The sequence below is a fragment of the Corticium candelabrum genome, chromosome 12, assembly GCF_963422355.1.
Source record: "Corticium candelabrum chromosome 12, ooCorCand1.1, whole genome shotgun sequence".
Classification (NCBI taxonomy): domain Eukaryota; kingdom Metazoa; phylum Porifera; class Homoscleromorpha; order Homosclerophorida; family Plakinidae; genus Corticium; species Corticium candelabrum.
The window spans coordinates 6,989,961-7,011,007 of record NC_085096.1 but is presented as its reverse complement, the minus strand read 5'-3'; the positions used below and the strand labels follow the sequence as shown (position 1 = coordinate 7,011,007).

Sequence of the window (21,047 nt, the reverse complement as noted above, 5' to 3'; positions counted from 1 at the left end):
TTAGTGTGCAGCCAACATAGCAAGGTCCGGTGATCGAGGGAGTTCGCAAAAAAGTGTTCCTGTGTAAAGATGAGTGCCTCGTAAACTGTTAGAACACAATCGAGGACAGCGTCCATTGCCTTTACGCCAAAGAATCTCACAAACGCATATTCTCTCCATGTTGCCAAACGGAAATAAATCGCACAAAAGAAGGTCAGTCTCTAGACAGTCTGAAAGTAGCACGACGGTTCCCACTGTGCTTGGAGTGACGGAAACAACAGAGAGACCATTTCCGGAGAGGCCATTGCATCAGTAAGGCTCATGTGATCTGATGGTGCGCAAAAAGTGCTTCACTTGGCAGACAAATTTTTGAAACGTCATGGTCAGTTTCTAGGTTATGAAACGTTATTAACGTACGTCTGGCGGGCTTGCTCTGAGATAGCGCCCAAATATCCAACTTGGTTAGTATGGATTTCGATCCCATTAGCGAGTGAAGGGGGAGAAAGCAGCCTAGCGCATATCTCCGGAATGCCCCTTTAAGTGGCTCTAAAAGGCCTAACAATCACTTCACAATTTGTGGTAATGGTCATATTTATGAAATACATAAATGTAACAAATGGACACACCAACAGGCAAACAACCACCCATACAGACATACAAACAGACAGACGGATACAACCTTCATTAGTCGTTGCTCTATATTAACAAACAAACAGACAAAAAGAAGGGCAGACAAATAGATCACAAAGCAAATAAATAGACAGGCTGACGGGCAAACAAGCACACATAAAAACAACAAACAGAATGAAACATGCACACAAACAAACACGTTAGTAGAAAAACAAACAAGACAGATGCAAGCAATCAAACAGAATGTAAACCCAGCAACAAAGCAAGAAAACTGGAAAATCCATGCAAGCAAATGAAACGACCTGCAAGCAGGCAGTTTCAGAGCACAAACAAGTAAGCTGGCAACCAGTCAGCCAAATGAACAAGTAAACTAAATGAGGCAAGCAAAAGCGCAATTAGGAGTGAGCCAGCAACAAAAAAACAGACTAGCACAAAGACAGTAGATAACACACAGAATTAGAACAAGAGTTCTTCATTTGCCAATTCTTCTGCTCAGTTGTCATACACGTACAAAACTAAATCAATGTAGGCGCAAGAATACAAGAAGTATAATGCTAATGATTTATCTAGCTCTCATAAAAGCAGCAGCAAATGTTTATTGCCCAAAGTATGTCATTACATAATTATTACAGCTACAATACAAACATCTTTCATGCAACAAAAATTTAGCTGCATTGTTTACTATTACATACACTGCTGCATGTACTTACCATCTGATATTCATCCACCAAGTTATGGAATAAATGAGAAAAAGAGACAAAAGGAACAGCATGAGACCACACAACATGCACCAACACTCAACTATCAAGACTCACAAATGCCTGTGATATAAAAAGACAATAGTTACAATCAATCTAATTTCACACTACACTAAACACATTCCCCCAGCAAACAAAACATAACACGTTGTCACCACTACCCTATTACACTTACCAATTTCACACTTCGCAATAATTACTTGCAATAAGTTATAGTAAGATAAACAAAACTGATTACCATATGCTCATCAAAGATGCATCCACTTCCATAATCAAACTTAAAAACTATTGAATCTGCAGAAAGTGTGTAACATTACCATGCACATTCACTTGAAAGCTTCAAACTCTAAGAAACAAAACTATAGCCTAACACTCTATTTAACAGATAAAGTTAGATAAACATTTACATGTACATAGCAATAGATGATAAATACTGATAAAATGATTGTGTTTTGCTAGATAAAATGATTTTGTGTTTTCCTAAAAGTATATTATTTTGTGATTCCATATCCTGGATACTGGAATTTACTATTTATTACCTTGTAGTTGCAACAACTTTAATACATGCTCTGCAATAGTAATGCGTTTATTGCGATAAAATACAAGTAGTCATAGTAGTAGCGTACAATATAACTATGCTAATATTGTTTCATATACCTTGTTACTCATGCAGACCGTCAGAAAAGTGGTGAGAGGCACATGTAGGCCCATTTTGGCAGCATAGTAATCTTTCTGTCTCCCATTAACCATTAATGTATTTAACTTTTTTTCACACATGCACGATGTCTTGAGCCTAACTGTTCATTGCCATCTTTACTGTCTTTACCTCCCCGCTGGTTATTAAAAGTAAGTACGACAAAAAGACAAGTTTAAGATTTTGTCTAAGCTCATCTTCTTGAGATACCTGTAGATCACCACGATACCTAGCGCACATTGTTACTGGCGTTGTAATCGTATCGCAAAAGATATAATGAAATTTGTACATTGATGACAACTCATAAACTGTCAATTTAACAAAATAAATTCCCCACAGACATTTCATCTTATCAGGTATTGTAAGCTAACCAGCCAAACAAACAAACAAACTAGACAGTTATAGAAAAACCAAACCAAGCAAACAGACTGACAAAGACAAAATTATTCAGACAGAGTAGGAAACAAAACATGCCAAGAAAACTAACGACAAAAAGAACAAAGACACCACTTGGTACAATAAATTGTCGGTAAGCATAAGCAATCTGTAGCTATACATTTCATCATTTAATAACTCCAGAATTTGGCAGCGGTCTAGTTGTCTGGTTTCATAAATGTAATGATAATAGCTACAGTAAGTTGTTCAGAAAGTTTGAGGTTCCTTAATTACTGTATTACTTCGATTAAATGCCGTCATCATTAAATGCTGCCCTCGTTTAATTAAACGCCACAGCTAAGAGTACTAATAAAATATAAACGCTGCAGTTCATCTATTGCTCAGATTTTGAAGGAAAAATCATACGACTTCTTTGGAGGCATACGTGAGGCAAATGTTTCTTTAGACTACTGAAATACTGTTTCACCACATGACGTCTAAAAGTGTGAAATACAGACCAGTATTGTAAGTGTTGTTCTCTTGAAAAGATGTCAAACCTACAGCATGACACTCTTAAAGCATGGACAGAGAGCCGTTAACAAATAAACGCCGCCCTCGAATAAACGCCACCCTTGTTTAAATGCCAGAGTTGAATCTTTAGCTAAAAATAAATGCTGCAGTGTTTAATCGAAGAAATATGGTAAATCACAAAATTTGAAAAGTCAGATGTAAGCAAGGACAACTTCATACAAACACAACTAAATACACTTTGGCCAAAATGCTGAAAGAGCTAGTCTCTTAAACCCTTAGCTCTTTCCTGTAACTAGGCAAGCTGTTATAACAAGATACAAAAGCATTAAGATGTATTCTGGTAGAAATGGCCACCTAAACCAACAAAAAGTGAACAAACAAGAGTAGATGGTTCAAGACTATACACTAGATTGAGTGTGCCCCATGACTAACTCACACTGTGCAATAATCATTTAGTGATGGCAGCCTCAGTCTGGTACATATTGTTGAACCCTTCACAATTGTTTGTTCACTTTTGCTGGTTTGTGTGGCCATTCCTACCAAAATTCATTTCTAATGCATTTGTATCTTGTTCATTCACTTTTTGCATGGAGAATATCACAACAAATTAATATGCAAATTATAACAAATTAATTAGATTGTAATGACAAAATGAGGTACTTAGCTAGTCTGTTTAGCCCTGTTTAACACTTTGTCAAGCAACTGTGCCCTACTTCTCTGATATATGCAAACTAAGTAAACGGCTGTTATAGCTGGTGCACAAAAAGAAAGTCCAAACATCAGTATGAAAGATTATGAAGTGCACTTTCATCAGATACATTCATTTTTAACCCTAAGGCGTGCATGCGCTAAGGTTACCGTAACACTGGGCTAGACAACCGGCCAGTTCTATCAACAACCAGCCGGATGTGAGGGAGTTAACACATGGATGTGGGTGGTATTATCTACTCTGCGTAGGTCCACTGTTACAGTATGGTTATGTGCTAAATTGTCACAAGAGCGGATGCACCAATTATCTCCAATGCTGTAATTGCATTGCAATGTACACCGGCAATGTGATCATATCCCTGGTTACTCGTTAGTTACTGTAAATGGTTAGTGAGAAAATAATTACATTCTAACTGGTGCAGAACTAATGAGCAAGAGAACAACTGGATAGCAGCCAAGGGATTAGCACTTTAGTGCTTCTTCATTAAGTTAGTGTTCTGAACAATTTGTAAAGCACTCTATTAGACACCGCAGCAGAGAGAAGCTGTACTTGCTTCGGTTTTGTGCATCATCTTAGGACGACTCTTTGCATGACTCATCAAACCTTTTCAGGATCACGGCTGATTCACACTGAGCACATAACGTAACCTAATGTAACGTATTTTAACATAGAGCGATCTACGTAACGTAACGTAACATGCCATCTAGTAGATAGCATTCACATATTTAGCTCCTCGCATACGTTCAGTGTCCCGTACAGTTGACGTCACATTTAAGCTGAAGAAATGTTGTTTATTACTGCTTCTTATTTCTCGGAGACAAAGGAGAAAAGCACACGGAATGAAAATGAGAGTTTCCAGTGAAAGCAGGCTCTAGGAGAATACCACGCCCTAGTCAATGAAAAGAGAAAGACTGACCACGTTGTACAAACACGGATACTCGCGCATACAACGTCATTAAGCCGCTCATCTTACAGCAGTAAAAAAATGCTCATGCTCAGGAGAGACACCCACGCGCTGCTCCATGATTGGATAATTGCTTACATCAACCAGGAAAAGTTGAATCCATTTCAACATCTTACATTACGTTATGAAAATCAATACTGGTAAGAACGCAATTTGCCAGTGTGAATGATCTTGCATAACACAAAGTCGTAGTGGTTATGTTATGTTATGTTCAGTTACGTATACGCGTGCTCAGTGTGAATCAGCCTTCACTGAAAACAACATAGCAGCTGCAAGCGTAAGATGGGCTGAGCATGCGCAGAGACTTTCACACAAAATTGTGATAGCTACATTTTTAACAAATAACAAAATGGAGAAAATTGCTTCACCCCAGGATACCTTGCAGCAAAACAACATATCCAGTTACATCAGAGAAAGCAAGTAGAATGAGAAAAGCAGTCTGAAAAAAGTTGGTCAGTCAGTCAAAACAAAATGCAGTTTCTTACAAATACATTTAAGAAACACTATCGTTGTACTGATAAAGGAATTTTGTCTATTTTCCAATAACTGATAAAAATAGGTTGATAAAGACTGATACTGAAAGCCGATCCAATAATTGTAGATAACTATAATTATCCAAGTACACAATTACAGTAACATCACAAATGTAAAAAAGCAAAGAGAGAGAATCTTTGAACAGTTACCCAAAAGACAGTTTAACTGCATTCTCTCAAATTAGTCCTTGAGAAAAATTTGGCCCTAACGGTACAACACAGAAATAAGAAACAAAACGTAATAAGAAAATTAAGCACATCAAAGCAAACAAGTGCCCTAGATCTATTTATAGACAAATGTATAAGAACACTAAACAAATAGAGAATGAAAAATAGACAACCAAGCAAAAACAAACAAACAAACAGACTTCAAGTAGTAAAGTAGTAAAATCACAACCAAAAACCGGCAGTCACAATGAAAGTGTAACCCATATTTCTACCTTAACTTATGAAACATAAATAAATGCAATGTTAGCTATTACACATATACAGTGTTGAACTCACCTCCTGATGATCATCCAGTAAGGGTGAAACAAATACATAGAACCAAGAAAAACATGAGAAACAGCGTAAGACCACAAAACAGCAATACTGAACTCAATTGTCTCACTCATACCATTGTCTGTAAAATAAGAAAAATGACACCATATTTTATAATTACTTTCATGTTGGACACACAAAGGGCACTACTTGTCTACTGTCCTATACTAGTAGATGCACATTTTCAAGATAAGTCTACACTAATCCTTAAATAGGACCATGATAACTTACAATCAAGATCCAAGGTAAAGATATTAAAAAGCAATTCCTCCAATGCTTGTTGAGGAAAGATACCACTTCATCATCACATGAATCACAGCATGATGAAAATGTACTTGAATATGCAGGTACAAATTCAGTGATAATAGCTCTAGCAAAGAGATTACTATTTGCTTCAGTAGCTGACAAAGAGAAAGGCAGATTACCTCGGAATTTGTCCTTTATCAGAAGTTTAAAACAGAAAAGAACTTTGATTTGCTATTAACATCAAAGATGCAACTACCAAATCTAAACTGTTATCTTTCATGAATAGCAATAGAACCAGCAACCGAAATCAGAAAGAATTTGCCCTTTAACTAACTGTAATACAGAAAAATGATAGAAAATGAGATATTGCAAAACTAAATCATTGTAATTTCATGCATGACAAATAGCACTAATCTCTCATGTAAATGCAGCATCCTAGGTTGAGTTTACAAATTTTGTAACATAAAAGATGGTTTCAAGGCCCTAAAATGACATCACAGCTTCATCAAAAAAGCCATGTGCAAGTGTCATACATGTAAGCACATATGCTTAAATCACTGTGTACCCACTGGCATTTATTGAGATCGACCACACTCAAAATCTGACCATAATATTGCCCACAGTCAACTCTTCACATAAGGAAACATGCATACATTGCACACTATAAATTAACTTACTCACCTTACATTCATCCAATGAACGACAAAGCAAATGATAGCAAGAGAAATACAAAAAACCTTTGAAGGCTGCACTAAAATAATACTTAAATGTCAGACGCTCACCGTTGCCTGTGATATAAGAAAAAGACACTATTTTTAGCTAAAACATTTACTCTTTGTCACCTTGAAGTAAACACATCAACAATTCGTTTACAATTCCTAGACACTTACTAACTCATCGCCTTTCACAATAATTAATCACAGTAATAAATATTACCACAACATAAAATTCATCGGATTATAACAAAGCAAATACAACAAAAAAGACAAACATACATTCCCTCCAGAAGACGGGAATTTAAGGTAAGACAAGGTTCATACCCAGACAAAATATCATTTATTGTGTTACTCCAACAGACAGTAAAGGACACAAGCACACACATGCAGACACGCATGAACACACATCCATGCATGCCCTCATGGACACACCCCTCCTCCTCCTCCTGTATCGCTTCCGTCTAAATGGACATTCTACCTTTTCAGTGGGGACAAAGACAAGGTCACAAAAAAGTCTTCTCATGCTTCTAAAATACCTCTTATAGATCTGGCATTCAATGGCTCCACTTTGCTGATGTACAGGTTTTTGTCTTTCAGCAATGCATTTGTGTCTCTTCAAATGACTAATGCATCTCTGAAACATCTGAGGCAGTCATGATAGACAACAGTTTGTAAATCAACATTGCCAGATGACAGTTGACTAGACTCCAGGCAGGCATGGCAATGCTCTCTCCAAGTACATCTTGATTCATTTGCTAAGTCATACCAAGAGGTTTCTGGAATCTCCAGATCATTTAGGTCTTTTGTAACAGGGTTCTAGCCAAAAATTTTGGAAGGCACATATAGCGGTATGGGCGTGGCACATGAGTCTGACACGTAGGCGTGGCATGTATGTGCTGTCTGTGCAAATTTCTGAAAGAAAAATTTCTGCTGGTTTGGGGAAGTGATTTAGGATACCTTTTGTAAACCGTCCACTTTTGCCATACAGTGTACTGACTGAAACTCAGCCTCTACAACTCACACTGAAGCACTGGCAAACTGATAGTAGGGTATGGATGACATTCTTAACTAAGTGTTTCTTATTACTATAATTGGCAACAGATCCAATTACAATACTATATACATATAATACAAGTACAGAAATTAGAGACTCATGATTGACAAGTCTCCACCTTCTACCTCATTATCACTGTATAAACGTTCCACAGGTATGATCAGAGACACTATCTATACCTAGCCAGTATGTTGGAGGCGTAGCGGGTATGTTGAAGGAGTAGTGGGCAGGTCTGAAGGCGTAGCGGGCCGCTACGCCTTAGTATGCCTGGCTACAACCCTGCATTGCATACGTCATCTTATAAGTTTTATGTTTATAGTGTCAGGATCTCCCCATCTTTGTCTTAGTGTTTCATTTGAAATATGATTTACCCACTGTGTTTTGATAGAGATTCCAAGATACGACCGAAGACATCTATGATGAAAAGAGTTCAATTTCCAAGAATGTTTCTTCAAAGGTTCCACGTTTCAGACCCATGTAATAGTACAGAGAGCACACAAGCATCATATATATACACACCGTATTACCTCGCTTAGAAGAGCATGCTCTTATAGTGCGAGGTTGAGCAGACTGCCCTCATACCTCGAGGTATAAGGGCATGCCCTTTCAGGCGAGGGAAGAAGCTGTTGTGGTATCCTGGTAACAAGCATGCATACAAAGCAAATACTGATCCACGTCTACTACCTAAAACAGCTAAGCAAGCATGCAACCGTTCTATGCATCTATTATCTAATGACTGTCTTCATATTATAAAGCATCTTCATCCCAATTTTCATCCCTGTCTTCATCACTGCGTTCTTCCACTGCCATCTTCCTCATCTTTCGTCCTCACTGCCATCTCATTCGTCCCTTTGCTTGACCCATCGCTGAAGATTACTTCGCGGTACACCGCTGTCTCTTGCTGCTCTTGATAGGTTCCCTCTGTACTCATTGTACTTTTCTATCGCAGAAAGCTTCCTCTTCACCGTATACGAAATTCTAGCCTTTCTCTCTGTACTTTCAGTTTCTGTTTCAGCAACCTCCAACTCCTCAGCAAACTCCTCAGCAAACTCCTCCGACGCCATCTCGTAAATTGCTAAACTGCGCAAGCGCTGACGTTTTGAGGTTCGGGTGTTCGAGGCTACCTCACTTATATGGGCATGCCCTTACAGTTGCAGAGTGTCGTGAACATAATTTCTGCTCAACCTCACCTCTAAGAGCATGCCCTTCTAAGCGAGGTAATACGGTATATATATATATATATATATATATATATATATATATATATATATATATATATGACATCACTGTAAGAAACACGTTGCAACCATCTTACATTGCTCGAGTTGCTGAAACATCAGGAGTTGTTGCAGAAGCAGCAGAAATGGGCAAGGATGATCGTCACCATGCAAGAGTATCTTTGACTGGTGGTACATTTTATCCGTTGGTAGTTGAAACACTTGGCCTTTGGTCACCAGACAGTCTAGAGACTTTGAAGTCTATATCCTCAAAAGTATGTGCTGTGTTAGCTGTTCCCTTCTGGAAGGCTTTAAAGAATTTGCTAGAGCAGCTTTCTGTTAGATTATGGATTTATAACGCTAGAATGATATCTAGCCGCATACTTGCGGAAGTAGCTGAAGTCCTTAGTTGGGACTTCCCTGTATGTGAGTAGGTGTGTAAGAAATAAATAAATATATATATATATATATATATATATATATATATATATATATATATATATACTGTATACATATATACACACACTTTGCGTTCTGCCAATGTAGTCAGATTTTTATTCAAACACAGCTTTACGCAAAGCTCCAAATGCTTTGGACGCATTTGTAATTCTGTAATCAACATCCAAGGCCAATCGTGCTGAAGCTGCAATTGTGGATCTAAGATATGTGAAATCTCACACATACTCAATGTTACTGCATTCAGTTTGTATGGGACTGCAGTCTTTAGAACATATTGCAGCCATCACCTTAGTTTTCGCAATACTCAAGTGATAAAACTAAGTCTTGACTTGTGCGTGTATCTCTGAAAAAGCTTTTTGTCATACTTTTACTTGATCAGTACACTACGATCCCGTACTCTTGTAATCTAGCATTCCATTATAAGACATGCATATAGATTAAATAGCACAGGACCCATGTAGCAACCTTGCCGTAGTCTGATATCAACACTGATTGGCTCAAGCAAGGTTCCATTCAGTTTGATTTGAGTCATTCCATCATGGAATGATCTGATGATGTCAATGGTGTGGTGGTCTGGAACTCCAAGTTTCTCTAATGTTAATCACATAGCAGAGCATGGAACAGAGTCATAAGCCTTTTTGCATTTACAAAGCTGAAGAAGGCTTTGCGTTATGTTTCCAGGACTTTTCAAGAAGTTGACACACTGTGATAATCATATCTGTGCAGCTTCTGGAAATGCTGAAACCATATTGTGACTCTGGTAGTACCTCCTCAGCAAGATTTTGTAATCTTGTTTGAATGATGGAGGCTTCAACTTTTCCAACCATGTCCAGAAAGCAATGCCTCTCCAATTGTCACAGCTTATGAGATTGCCTTTATGAGTTGTTGGAATAGGGACCAACACAGCATTTGCCCAGTCTTTAGGAAAAGATCTCTCTTCCCACACAGAGTGAACTAAATCAAGTAGTTGAGTCAAGAAAAAGTCATCAGCACAAGCAACTGTTATTATTTCTGGCAGAATTCTTGAAGTTCCTGCAGACTTTCCATTTTTAGACATTCACTGCTGATTTCAGATCTTCCTTAGATGGTAGGTCATCAAATTCAGATTGATATGGTTTCTGTTCAATTTTATCCAGTTCGGCAGCATCAAAGCTACTTATGACATTCAGTACTTTGGTAAAATGGTGTCTCTACTGCTGCTGTTGTGCACTGGTCGTGACATATATGGAACACCGTTATCATTGCAACTATTGCTGTTTTCATTTGAGAAAGGCCATTACAACCACGTTGCATTTCTCTTATGCATTTCAACATCTTTCTGTCAAACTTTCGATTTTGGGCACACACACACACATACTTAATGGACAAATGTTAAGCTCTTCACGTCGGCATCGTCACTAATGAGAACGCCGGCATTGTCACTAATGAGAAAGTTTAGAAAATAGCTTCCCTGCTTCCAAAGACAAAGCCTCCATGCACTATGGAGAATCCTCTGGGCCACTAACTATAGCGCAGCTCCGCAGGGACTGGACACCGAGGCCCACACGACCTGTCTGCTGCAGGATATTTTATTTTTGCCAAGCCAGAAGGCTTGCCCTTCCCCAGTCCATGACCAGGTACTCATTTATACTCTTCAGTTGAGAGAGGCAATTGTGTGTGAGTTTCTTGCCCAAACAAGTTTGCCATAGCTCACTATCTCTGTGACCTGATGGGTCCAAGATGTCCTCACTCTCTAGGACAACTCTCTAACCAACTGAGCTATAATAACACACAACCCTCCTCCTCCTCCTCCTCCTCCTCCTCCTCCTCCTCCCTCGTCCTTGTCCTCATCCCGTATTGCTACCAACAAAGTGGACAAGTTACCCAATTGGGAGGCAAATTAAACACAAAATCAGAAGTAAGAAAAATCTTAGGGCACCTGTTACACACCCACTTGTCACTGTGACACCTTACTCACACAGGATTTTGGCATAGCAGAAAGACCTCTAAAGACAATGGCTGAGTGGCAGACAAGTCAAAATGAAGAGATGAAATAGGTCACTTAATTAATAGTGTCCACCCATAACTGCTTTTAGCCATGAGCTGAGAGTTTCTTACCACATAATTTATCACATAACAGCATGCACTTCTAAAGGCATGTATTTTTCATTCAAAGCAAATGACCTAGCCACTCTAGTTTTTCCTCCAAACATGCAGCTTTACTGAAGCTTTCCTACCAGATTTCAAACCTATGGCATTGTTTGATCAATCTAGTAGTCTACGCAGTATTCAAAATAGCAAACAACATAATGAAACTAAAATGCATGCAATTGACAGAGATCAGGCTTCCTTAATGCGGATGTCTCATAACGATAGAGCAAACAGGGTATTACAAGAGACGAAATTGCTTTTGAACTCACCCGCTTACTGAGTCAACATCATGCATTGGCTCTTTTTGCAGCGTCACCTCAACCTACGTCTACACACTAGGAAACATGCTCCTTTCTGCAACTTTATATAAGGCTAAAGTGGGCATGTAATTTCCACCCCTTGGCAAAGGAAAGTATTGGAAATAGAATGGCTCAAGTGGCCCACTCTTAAGATTTCATTGCAAGAACTTCACACACACGCACACACACACACACACACACACACACACACACAGATAGACAGACAGACAGACAGACAGACAGACAGACCAACAGACAGACAGACACACACACACAAAATGGAATTACGTTAAACCCTCCACGCGCTACATGGAGTCTTGGGGCCAGCGCTACAATCCACCAGGAGTTTGGCCAGAGTCATCCAGGGGCACTGACAATGGCGCAGCTCTGGGACTGGACACCAAGGCCCACACGTACCTGTCTGCTGCACGATGTTGCTGCCAAGCCAGCGGTCATGTCCACCCCAGTCAATGGCCAGGTACTCATTTATACTCCTGAGTCGAGAGAAGCAAGTGTGGGTGAGTTTCTTGCTCAAGGAAACAGCGACAGTGTCGCCTCCACCAGGATCGAACCTTCAACCCTCATCACGGAATACAAGATCCCAGATGTCATCACCAACACTCTACCATCTGCTCCACGCCCCCCCCCCCCACACAGACAGACAGACAGACAGACAGACAGACAGACAGACAGACAGACAGACAGACAGACAGACACACACACACACACACACACACACACACACACACACACACACACACACATACACACACACATTCATGAACGAAGCACCTTACTCACCTAAAGTTTGATTCAGAATGATGAAATAAGATAGATATGAGAAACACTGTGAGACAACACAACACCAGCACTCCAATGTCAAAAACTCACCCATGCCTGCAATATATGAGTTTCATAAACACTGTTGTGTCTCATTGCACCAACACTTAAAACACAAGTCCTCTGAGAATTCTTTACTATTCTCATGCACTTATCAGTTCAAGTTAATTAGGGTAAACAGAATACGTTGACTTCTAAGAAATACTAAATTACAGACAGACAGACAAGGTATAGCTAATAGAGCACCAGGTACAACAAAAGCCTGTAGACATGCATGTATTGACACATAACAGACAAGCAAGCAAACAAACAAATACAGAGACAGCTACACAAAGTAAGCAGGCATGCAGACTGGCTGAATGAGAGACTCACAGTCAGTCCCTTAGTCAGCATGCAGCCAAACACAAAGAGCAAGCAGACTGACAACCAAACAAACACACAACTAGAACGAAATGAATGAATGCATGAATGAATGAATGAATGAATGATTTATTTCAGTCACACCTACGTAAATGGTACAGTTCCCTCTTGGGGCAAACATAAAAACAACTGAGACATAAGACAGCTAACAGACTATAAAATACACCAGCTACACACAGCACAAACTACAGAAGCCTAACAGCTGGCAAGAAAAAGAAGGCTAGTTAGTAAGCAAACTGGAAATCAGACAAGCATACAAGCAACTATGGAGAACATGATGGCAATCATGCAGGCTGCAAGCACAAACGTAGTATAACAAAAGTGTATAACAAAATACACAAGCAAGAACCAGTATGTAAACCTCAGATTTACTGATCTCTTGTTTAATAACACTTCAATATCCACAGAAACTGTTTTATTAATTCCAAGGTGTTGTTAAATCATAGGTTTTCTTATATTCAATCAGTAAACACATCAACAGCTGCGTTATTCTTTTTGAGGTTCACTGCTAAATTTGTGATGCCTAAAAGCAAGCTTCTTGCATTTTTCACTCGAGAATAGTGTTTCTTTGTTTCCACTGACTGTAGCACTATCCTATTCTGACACCTTACAAACACTAGCAAGTGTGGGCAATCTTTCACATGCTCAACTTGTATGATCTCTTCCAGCAACAAAGTCATTATATTTATGCAAAATAAACAACAATAGTTAGTTGTTAAATTGAGTTGTTGCTAACTTCGATGTTGTTATGTTGAATATATTAGTGCACAGAAAACTACAAGATGTTTGCTTTGCTAAAAATGATGTCATTAATTAAATCTACGATTCACTGCACAATGCAAAACAATCAGCAATCAAATGATGCACTGACAAACTAATAAAACGTAAGAGTCATGCAGTCTGCTATATCTAGGGCAATGCTAATTTTCGTGCATAAAATCTTGATTGTGTAAAATTACTGTACTCGCTCAGTATTGCCCCAGGGCTCAAGTAAGCTCACATCTCCACTTTTGGCTTACAGTAAGCTCTAAGATTTTCACACCTCTTTACTCTTTAATTAGTGCTAATTGGCACCTTTAGGGTGACTGTTTGCTAGGGTTGTGCTGCCTGCAGGAATGCTATACCATTATACTTCACTTGTCTATGACAATGTGCAGCAGCTATGCGGAAGAGAATTTGTTCATTCACAGTTGAACAGAATATTAGGATTGTTCAATGGCATCATCACAATGGCTTCATGGTGTCAAAAATTGCCAAACAATTTAGCATAGACAGGTGGTGTCACTAACACTTGAGTCAGTTGATTAATCACTTCCGCCAATTAACACCTCTAGGTGTCAGACTATCAAGTAACATCCCATCCCATCCCAACTTTTGATGCTAGCCAACCATGGAGGGTGGGATAATACTCGAGCGAGGAGGGTATATCATTTTACAATAGAAACATGCTGCAAACAAACACAAACACACAATACATTCACAAGGACAGTGCTGTACTCACCTCCTGATGTGTTCATCCAGTACATATGACGAAATAAATGAAATAAAAGAAATGTGAAAAACGTGCAAGACCCCATATATAACATGAGCTCACTCACCAATGCCTACATACAGACAAGACATTACCAAAAAAAAAATGCATACATGAGAGAAACTTATTATTGAATAAATAAAGGAGATTACTACAGATCATACCTTCATTGCAATTACAATAGCTCATCTTAGGCATCATGTAGTGAAAATGCTCTATGCGTTAACAATTGCATAATAAACTAGTATTAAAAATTGAAACTATGTTTTAGTCACTTCCACAGCTATGAGCCTTCTAAAACCACGATGGATAGGGCTGTCATAAATGAATTAGAAATTTAGATGTAGTTTCCTTTTAATTACGTGAGCTGCTTGTAAAATCTATCTAAAGTCTTACAAAGCGACTATCGTTTCACGTAACCACCATAACCACAGAGTCAGAAGTAATATGTAGTCCTAGAAGTAGGATGATTAAAGTTATCACATAATCGCATAAACCTCACCATGGTTATGCAATGTTAGGTTCCCCTACTAGTTGTATGGTATCCATAGGTGGCGCCTCGCATTGGTGAGTAACACGTCACAAGGGAGTTTTCTGACCATCTACTGAAACGCTGCGCCCTAGCTAAACAGCTAGACAGTATGTATTTGTTGAAACCCTGTCATGGAAGTAAACATGCAAATTTCCTAGTAATTTAGATTATGTATCTGACCCAGGTAGGTAGTTGTCGTTTCATGATCGCGATCAAGACAAATAAAATGTACAGTCTAGGTATGCCCTCAGTTCCATTGTAATGACAGTGGTATGGTATATTTGTTGACATATAAATTGATAAACATTGACTATCTACAGTGTTAGATACAGCACAGAGTAGTAGGGATTGACCGTGGGACGTGCGAATAGTTGACTGTAAATGGCATTCAGCTTCTGAATAGTCTCAGTAGCTCTTGTGGAAGTATGATGGCGGAGATGGTCTGGCTACAGGAGACTAGCTTCTGAAGGTGTTTCTTGGTTGTCAAGTATGCATAATCCCTAGCTACAATACAATAGGATGGGGCGACTGAACTTCATGAGGCTTTTCGTTGCTGTTTGGTCACTTGCACAAATCGTTCCTACACTGATCTGTAGTTGGACACGGAAACGAGTTCTACATATCTGTGTGTACACACAAACCTCAAATTTCTTCTCCCACGACCTGTTTCATTATAAGATCTACTTCAAAAACTATATATATATATATATATATATATATATATATATATATATATATATATATATATATATATATATACATACATACATACACCGAAACCTCGATAGATAGCCATATAGGACCATGCCCCGTTCTGTTGTGCGACTCGAATTAGAAGCCTTGCTACACTCAGCAATAAATGTCGTAAGTGACAAAGCGATTCGTTAGCAGTTGTTGACAAGTAAATCCTGTTGTTTATTTTCAACAAGACCTGGCAGTCGTAAACATGAATTACACTGTTCTGATTAAAAAAAATTTCATCATGAACGTTTCAGCATCTGATTGGCTGTTTGTCCATTGTTTATGGTTGCCACATAAGACATAAAGGAGATACTGCCCTTGATTTAGCCACACAAAAGGTGTGGCACATTCCTGTAGCATGACAAGACAGTCACATAGCCAGCTACAGACATGCAGACCAGAAGTCAGTTACCCTTATATGTTTAAAGTAGCTATTTGCCAAGTCTCGTTATGGCTCATAGCTTTCATAGGACATTACAAAATTAAAATCAATTCTGATGCCACACTACACTTACACACAAGACACATCTCCAATTTATCCCCTTACCAAAATATAACCCATTCTGATGTCGCACTACACTATCACAAAAGACACATCTCCAGTCCCCCTATCCTCATTGCCAATTTACTTCATTTGGCAACAATTGCTTCCTGTAATAAACGGAAGTACTGTACATAGCACCATCTGGCATCTATTCATCCAAGATGAAAATATGCCTCAACTTTGTTAGGTTCATTTACAAAGTGTAACATTACCAATATCAAACTACAACCATATACAAAACTCCCAAGTGACACTACATTACCTAAAACCTTAACAATCTACTACAAACCAAAAAAACAATGAAACACACTTTGACTTCTCTTTTACATTAATTCAGGCATCTTAAAACCAAAACATGCTCACATGAGATGAAACAATTAAGTCTGTATATTTTTTCACACATGCATATAGCGTGTGCAAGAAAGAAAAGTCAATGCTGGTATTTGTCGGCCCTAAACTAAACAAGAATGTACAGGAAGCAAAAATGCTAACAACTAAGACTAAATAAATGTGTACAAAATAAACATAATCATGTAAAAACAAATCAGACCAGCAAACAAAAAATTACCAAACGATGACAAACATATACAGTCTGCATCAAAACTATTGACACATTTACGCTTGGAGGCATGGCCATGGGTAGCGTGAGCAGAAGCGCATCCGTTTTCACGTTAGAACGTTTTCTAGATAGAAAAGAACTATTGTGTATGCTTGTAGGTTCGCTAGACTTTTGGAAACACACAAGTGTGCATCAGTAGCTTGTGTTATCCTTTCATTTCTTGATAGTATTCCCCCCGCTATGTACACAAAGGCTCATTCAGCTAGACATGCGTTCGACGTATAGCGACAGATCAAAAGGCGTGAGCAACTGCCACTCCGCCTGGAATGTGTCGTAGATGTTTTGAGGCCTACGAAGCTCAACACGCCGCTTAATGACCGCCCAGAGGTTTTCTATTGGTGCAAGATCTGGTGAGTTAGCGGGCCAATCGAGAACCGTGACGCCGTTGTCTTGCAGCCACCGCTGAGTTTGATGAGCTTTATGCGTAGGAGCATTGTCAAGCTGAAGAAGCCATCCGTCTGGGTAAAGTGTATCAGCCGATTCAAGAAGACACTCTTCCAGAATGTCGATAAAAATGGCGGCTATCATACTTGCCTTGAACGTTTTCAAAACAGTTGATCCGTGCCAGCTTATCCCACCCCATGTGTGAATTTTGAGGCCATGACAAGGAAGCGGATTGACTGGTTCAACAGCTGCTGGAACCCAGACATGGATGGTATTGCGGTACAGCTGAAAAGTGGTCTCATCTGTGAAGATTGTTTTGCTCAAGTCATCAGCTGCATGGTCAGAGCACCAGTCTACACGTCTCTCTCTCTTTAGCTTCAGTTAGCAGCGGAATTTTTCCAGGTAAAGTGTACCGATAGCCTGCGTCATGAAGTTCTCTTCTGATGGTGGAAGAACTGACGACAACTCCTTCCTGTGCTGCCACGTGATGGGCAAGTTTGTTTGCTGACTTTGTTGTTCCATGGTGTGTCATGTTCATCAGTGCTGTTTGCTGGTTTTCTGCTAGTTTTCTTGGTCTTCCACAGAAAGCTCTGCGTTCGATTCCTTCTCCAGAGTCCAATCTCGAGGATTCAGTACACAGTAGAGCGAGAAATGGTTAGAAGTTGACAGATCTTGGATGGCTTCTTGGTACCAGAGCGGTGTAATAGCAGAATATCGCGGCGTTGTCTGTCACGACTCATTTTATCGATGAAAAGGTCTCTAAGTGGATGCGCAGACTATGGAATAGCTTTTGTGACTTCTTTTCAGCTGTTTGAGAAATAATTAGCACGGGTTTCTTATTAAATAGCAAAACAAGAAGACTTTCTAAAAATAGTACAAGTAAACCGGAAATGTGTCAATAGTTTGACGTGGACTGTAGCAGGCAGGCAGGAAAACAGACAAAAGAGTACACAAACAAATAAATGCACATGTGTGCGTGTGTGCATGCACGCGCACGTGCGCACGCACACACACACACACACACAGTAATATACTTACCTGATGTTTGTCCAGTATGCAACAAAATTCATCGGCAAAAGGAATATGAGAAACAGTGTGAGACCACTCAAGAGGAACACTTGCACTCAACTGTGACACACTCACCTTTTGCTATGATAGAACCAAAAAACACTGTAGTTAGTTAAACTATCACTCTCATGTCACACTACACTAACACACATAACACATTATCAATTCTGCTACTATCCTAAAGCAACTACCAGTTCATGCCATTTCACAATAATTCGTTGCAGCAAATTCATTACACAAACAATGCTATTCAAGTTTTGAAAAAGCAACAGTTCCCCCTTACCTCTCACCAAAAAGTAACTAGAGGTGTGGTGTATCTCCACCCTCCATCTGACAAGTCAAAGCAAGTTGACACATACAAACAACTAGGTGCGTGTCGTCAAATCACAGCCACACAAACACCCGATTAAGATAGATGCAGTGAAGAACACAAGTTGCTGTCTACACTAAAATTGTACAAATAGTTGACTTAACAGTAGTAGTAAATGTAGTCTTGAGTAGCTGTCTGAGACCCCTTTCCGCCGCGTCATACCTCTGGCAAAAATGGGGTCTGGTGAACAGCCTTTGATGTCGCTGTGTGCCGCGTAGCCAGAAATTGGCTATCTAAAGACCGGATTTGATTTCTTTAACGCTTCACTAAACACCAGACTGGTATGCACGCAGTGCAATGGAGTCGTTGCTGTTTGTGAAATCTGCATGTCTAAAGCAGCAATTAAACGCGGCCACGGGAACGTTGACGTTGACAGGCTTCGATCCATCTCCTAGGTGATCGACGCCGTATGTAGTCGTAGCGTTGTGCGCTCGTGTCACAATGAAGACTGAATGCGAACGTATTAGATGGACGCGAACGTACTCGATGTAAAGCAATGCACAAAACACATGAGATGATTACCCAAACACAGACAGACGACTCATCTTGTTCGATGATGTCAACTCCAAGCCCTTCCAGATATCGCTCACTCTGGACTGTTTGCAGTTGCTTTAGACATCAAACAGCATCGAGTACGTTTGCATTCAGTGTCCGTTCATCATCAAAAGTCCTGCATAGTCCACGTGTACTTTTGACCATGGTTTTTGCCACTCCCATGGGTGTAACTGTGCTTAAGGAGGGTTTGGGCAGTTTATTTGGCATATGTCACATTTCCTGACCAGCATTTCCACGTCTGCGTCAATGCTTGGCCACCAGACCACACCCTTTGCCAATCTTTTCATCCTAGCAGTTCCAGGATGGAAGATCCATGTGAGGACTGCAGGCGGTATCACAACCCTGGTTCCCCAAACTACAAACTACACAGTCAGCTTCCACAGATAGTTCATAACTCCTTGTCTTGTATGGTCATAGATCTTCTGCTACTTTTTGTGGCCAGCCTTTTTCTAACCGATGGTTGCACTTGAGACAGTACTGAGTCGTTGGTGGTCCACCATGCAATCTGTGTAGCTGTAACTGGAAGTTCTCCAACTGTTCCAAAACGTGAAGCATTGCTTCCGGCTGTCATGTATGGTGTGGTAGACCCGGTAGAGGAACTCGACGTGTGTCAGCATTGTTGTGCCTCTTCCCTGCTTTGTAGCAAAAGGCATACTGATATCCCGCCAATAGTAGCGCCTACCGTTGAATTCGTGACAAAGCTGTCACTGCCATGCTTCGTCCTTCGCCAAGCAGTCCCTTCAGTGGTTGGTGATCAGACAAAAATTAAAAGTGTCGGCCATAGATATAAAAAGGTGGAATTTTGAAATTCCAAACAAGATTGCAGCCCCTTCACGGTCAATCTGTGAATAATTTTTTCAGCTGCGGACAGCGATCTCAATGCAAACGCAATGGGATGTTCATTCCAAATTTTCAAGCCTGTGCGACAAAAACGGCACCTAGTCCAAAATGTGAGGCATCACATGCAAGCAACAGTGGTAACTTGGTATTGTAGTGTACCAGTACCCGAGAAGATGTCAACAACCTTTTCAATTCCTGAAAGGCCTTGTCTTCATCCTCTGACCATTCCCATGTTGCTCCCTTCTGTAGAAAGGCATGCAGCGGTGCCAACACTGTCGCTCGATCTGGAAGGAACTTACTGTTGTAGGTCAGCATTCCAAAGTATGCATTCAGCTCTGATACTCCTCGTGGTATCAGTGCCTCTCAAATGGCCCTCACTTTTTCCTCCGTGGGGTGTAATCCATCTTTGTCGATTCGATGTTCTAGATACACCACAGAATCCTTCATGAACTGACACTTGTCTTGTTGTAATCTCAACCCAGTTTCTTTTAGTCTCTTCAAAACGTCTCCCAAGTTCTCAAAGTACTCAGTCTGACTCTTCCCCGTTATCAAGATATTGTCAAGGTATACCACGACGACTGACATGTCTTTTTAACAAGACTTCCATGATCCGCTGAAATATGACTGGTACCGAGGCTATTCCAAACAGTAACTGTGGTAATGGAACAGTTCTTTATGTGTGTTAATGGTTGTCAGTTCTTGGGACTGTTCCTCCAGACGTAACTGGTGGTATACTCGGCTCAGGTCTAGTTTTGAGAATGCTAACCCT

At 39.9% G+C, this 21,047-nt stretch overlaps 1 long non-coding RNA gene across 1 annotated transcript; it reads right to left on the bottom strand.

Moving 5' to 3' along the window:
• Positions 1-1,318: 1,318 nt before the first annotated feature.
• Positions 1,319-18,869, bottom strand: LOC134188025 (uncharacterized). The gene is made up of 7 exons (XR_009971234.1): positions 18,484-18,869; positions 14,596-14,698; positions 12,636-12,731; positions 6,139-6,747; positions 5,945-6,083; positions 5,678-5,795; positions 1,319-1,430 (listed from the first exon to the last, which is right to left on the bottom strand). It is a non-coding gene; the product is annotated as an uncharacterized LOC134188025 (long non-coding RNA).
• Between the last annotated feature and the right edge of the window lie 2,178 nt (positions 18,870-21,047).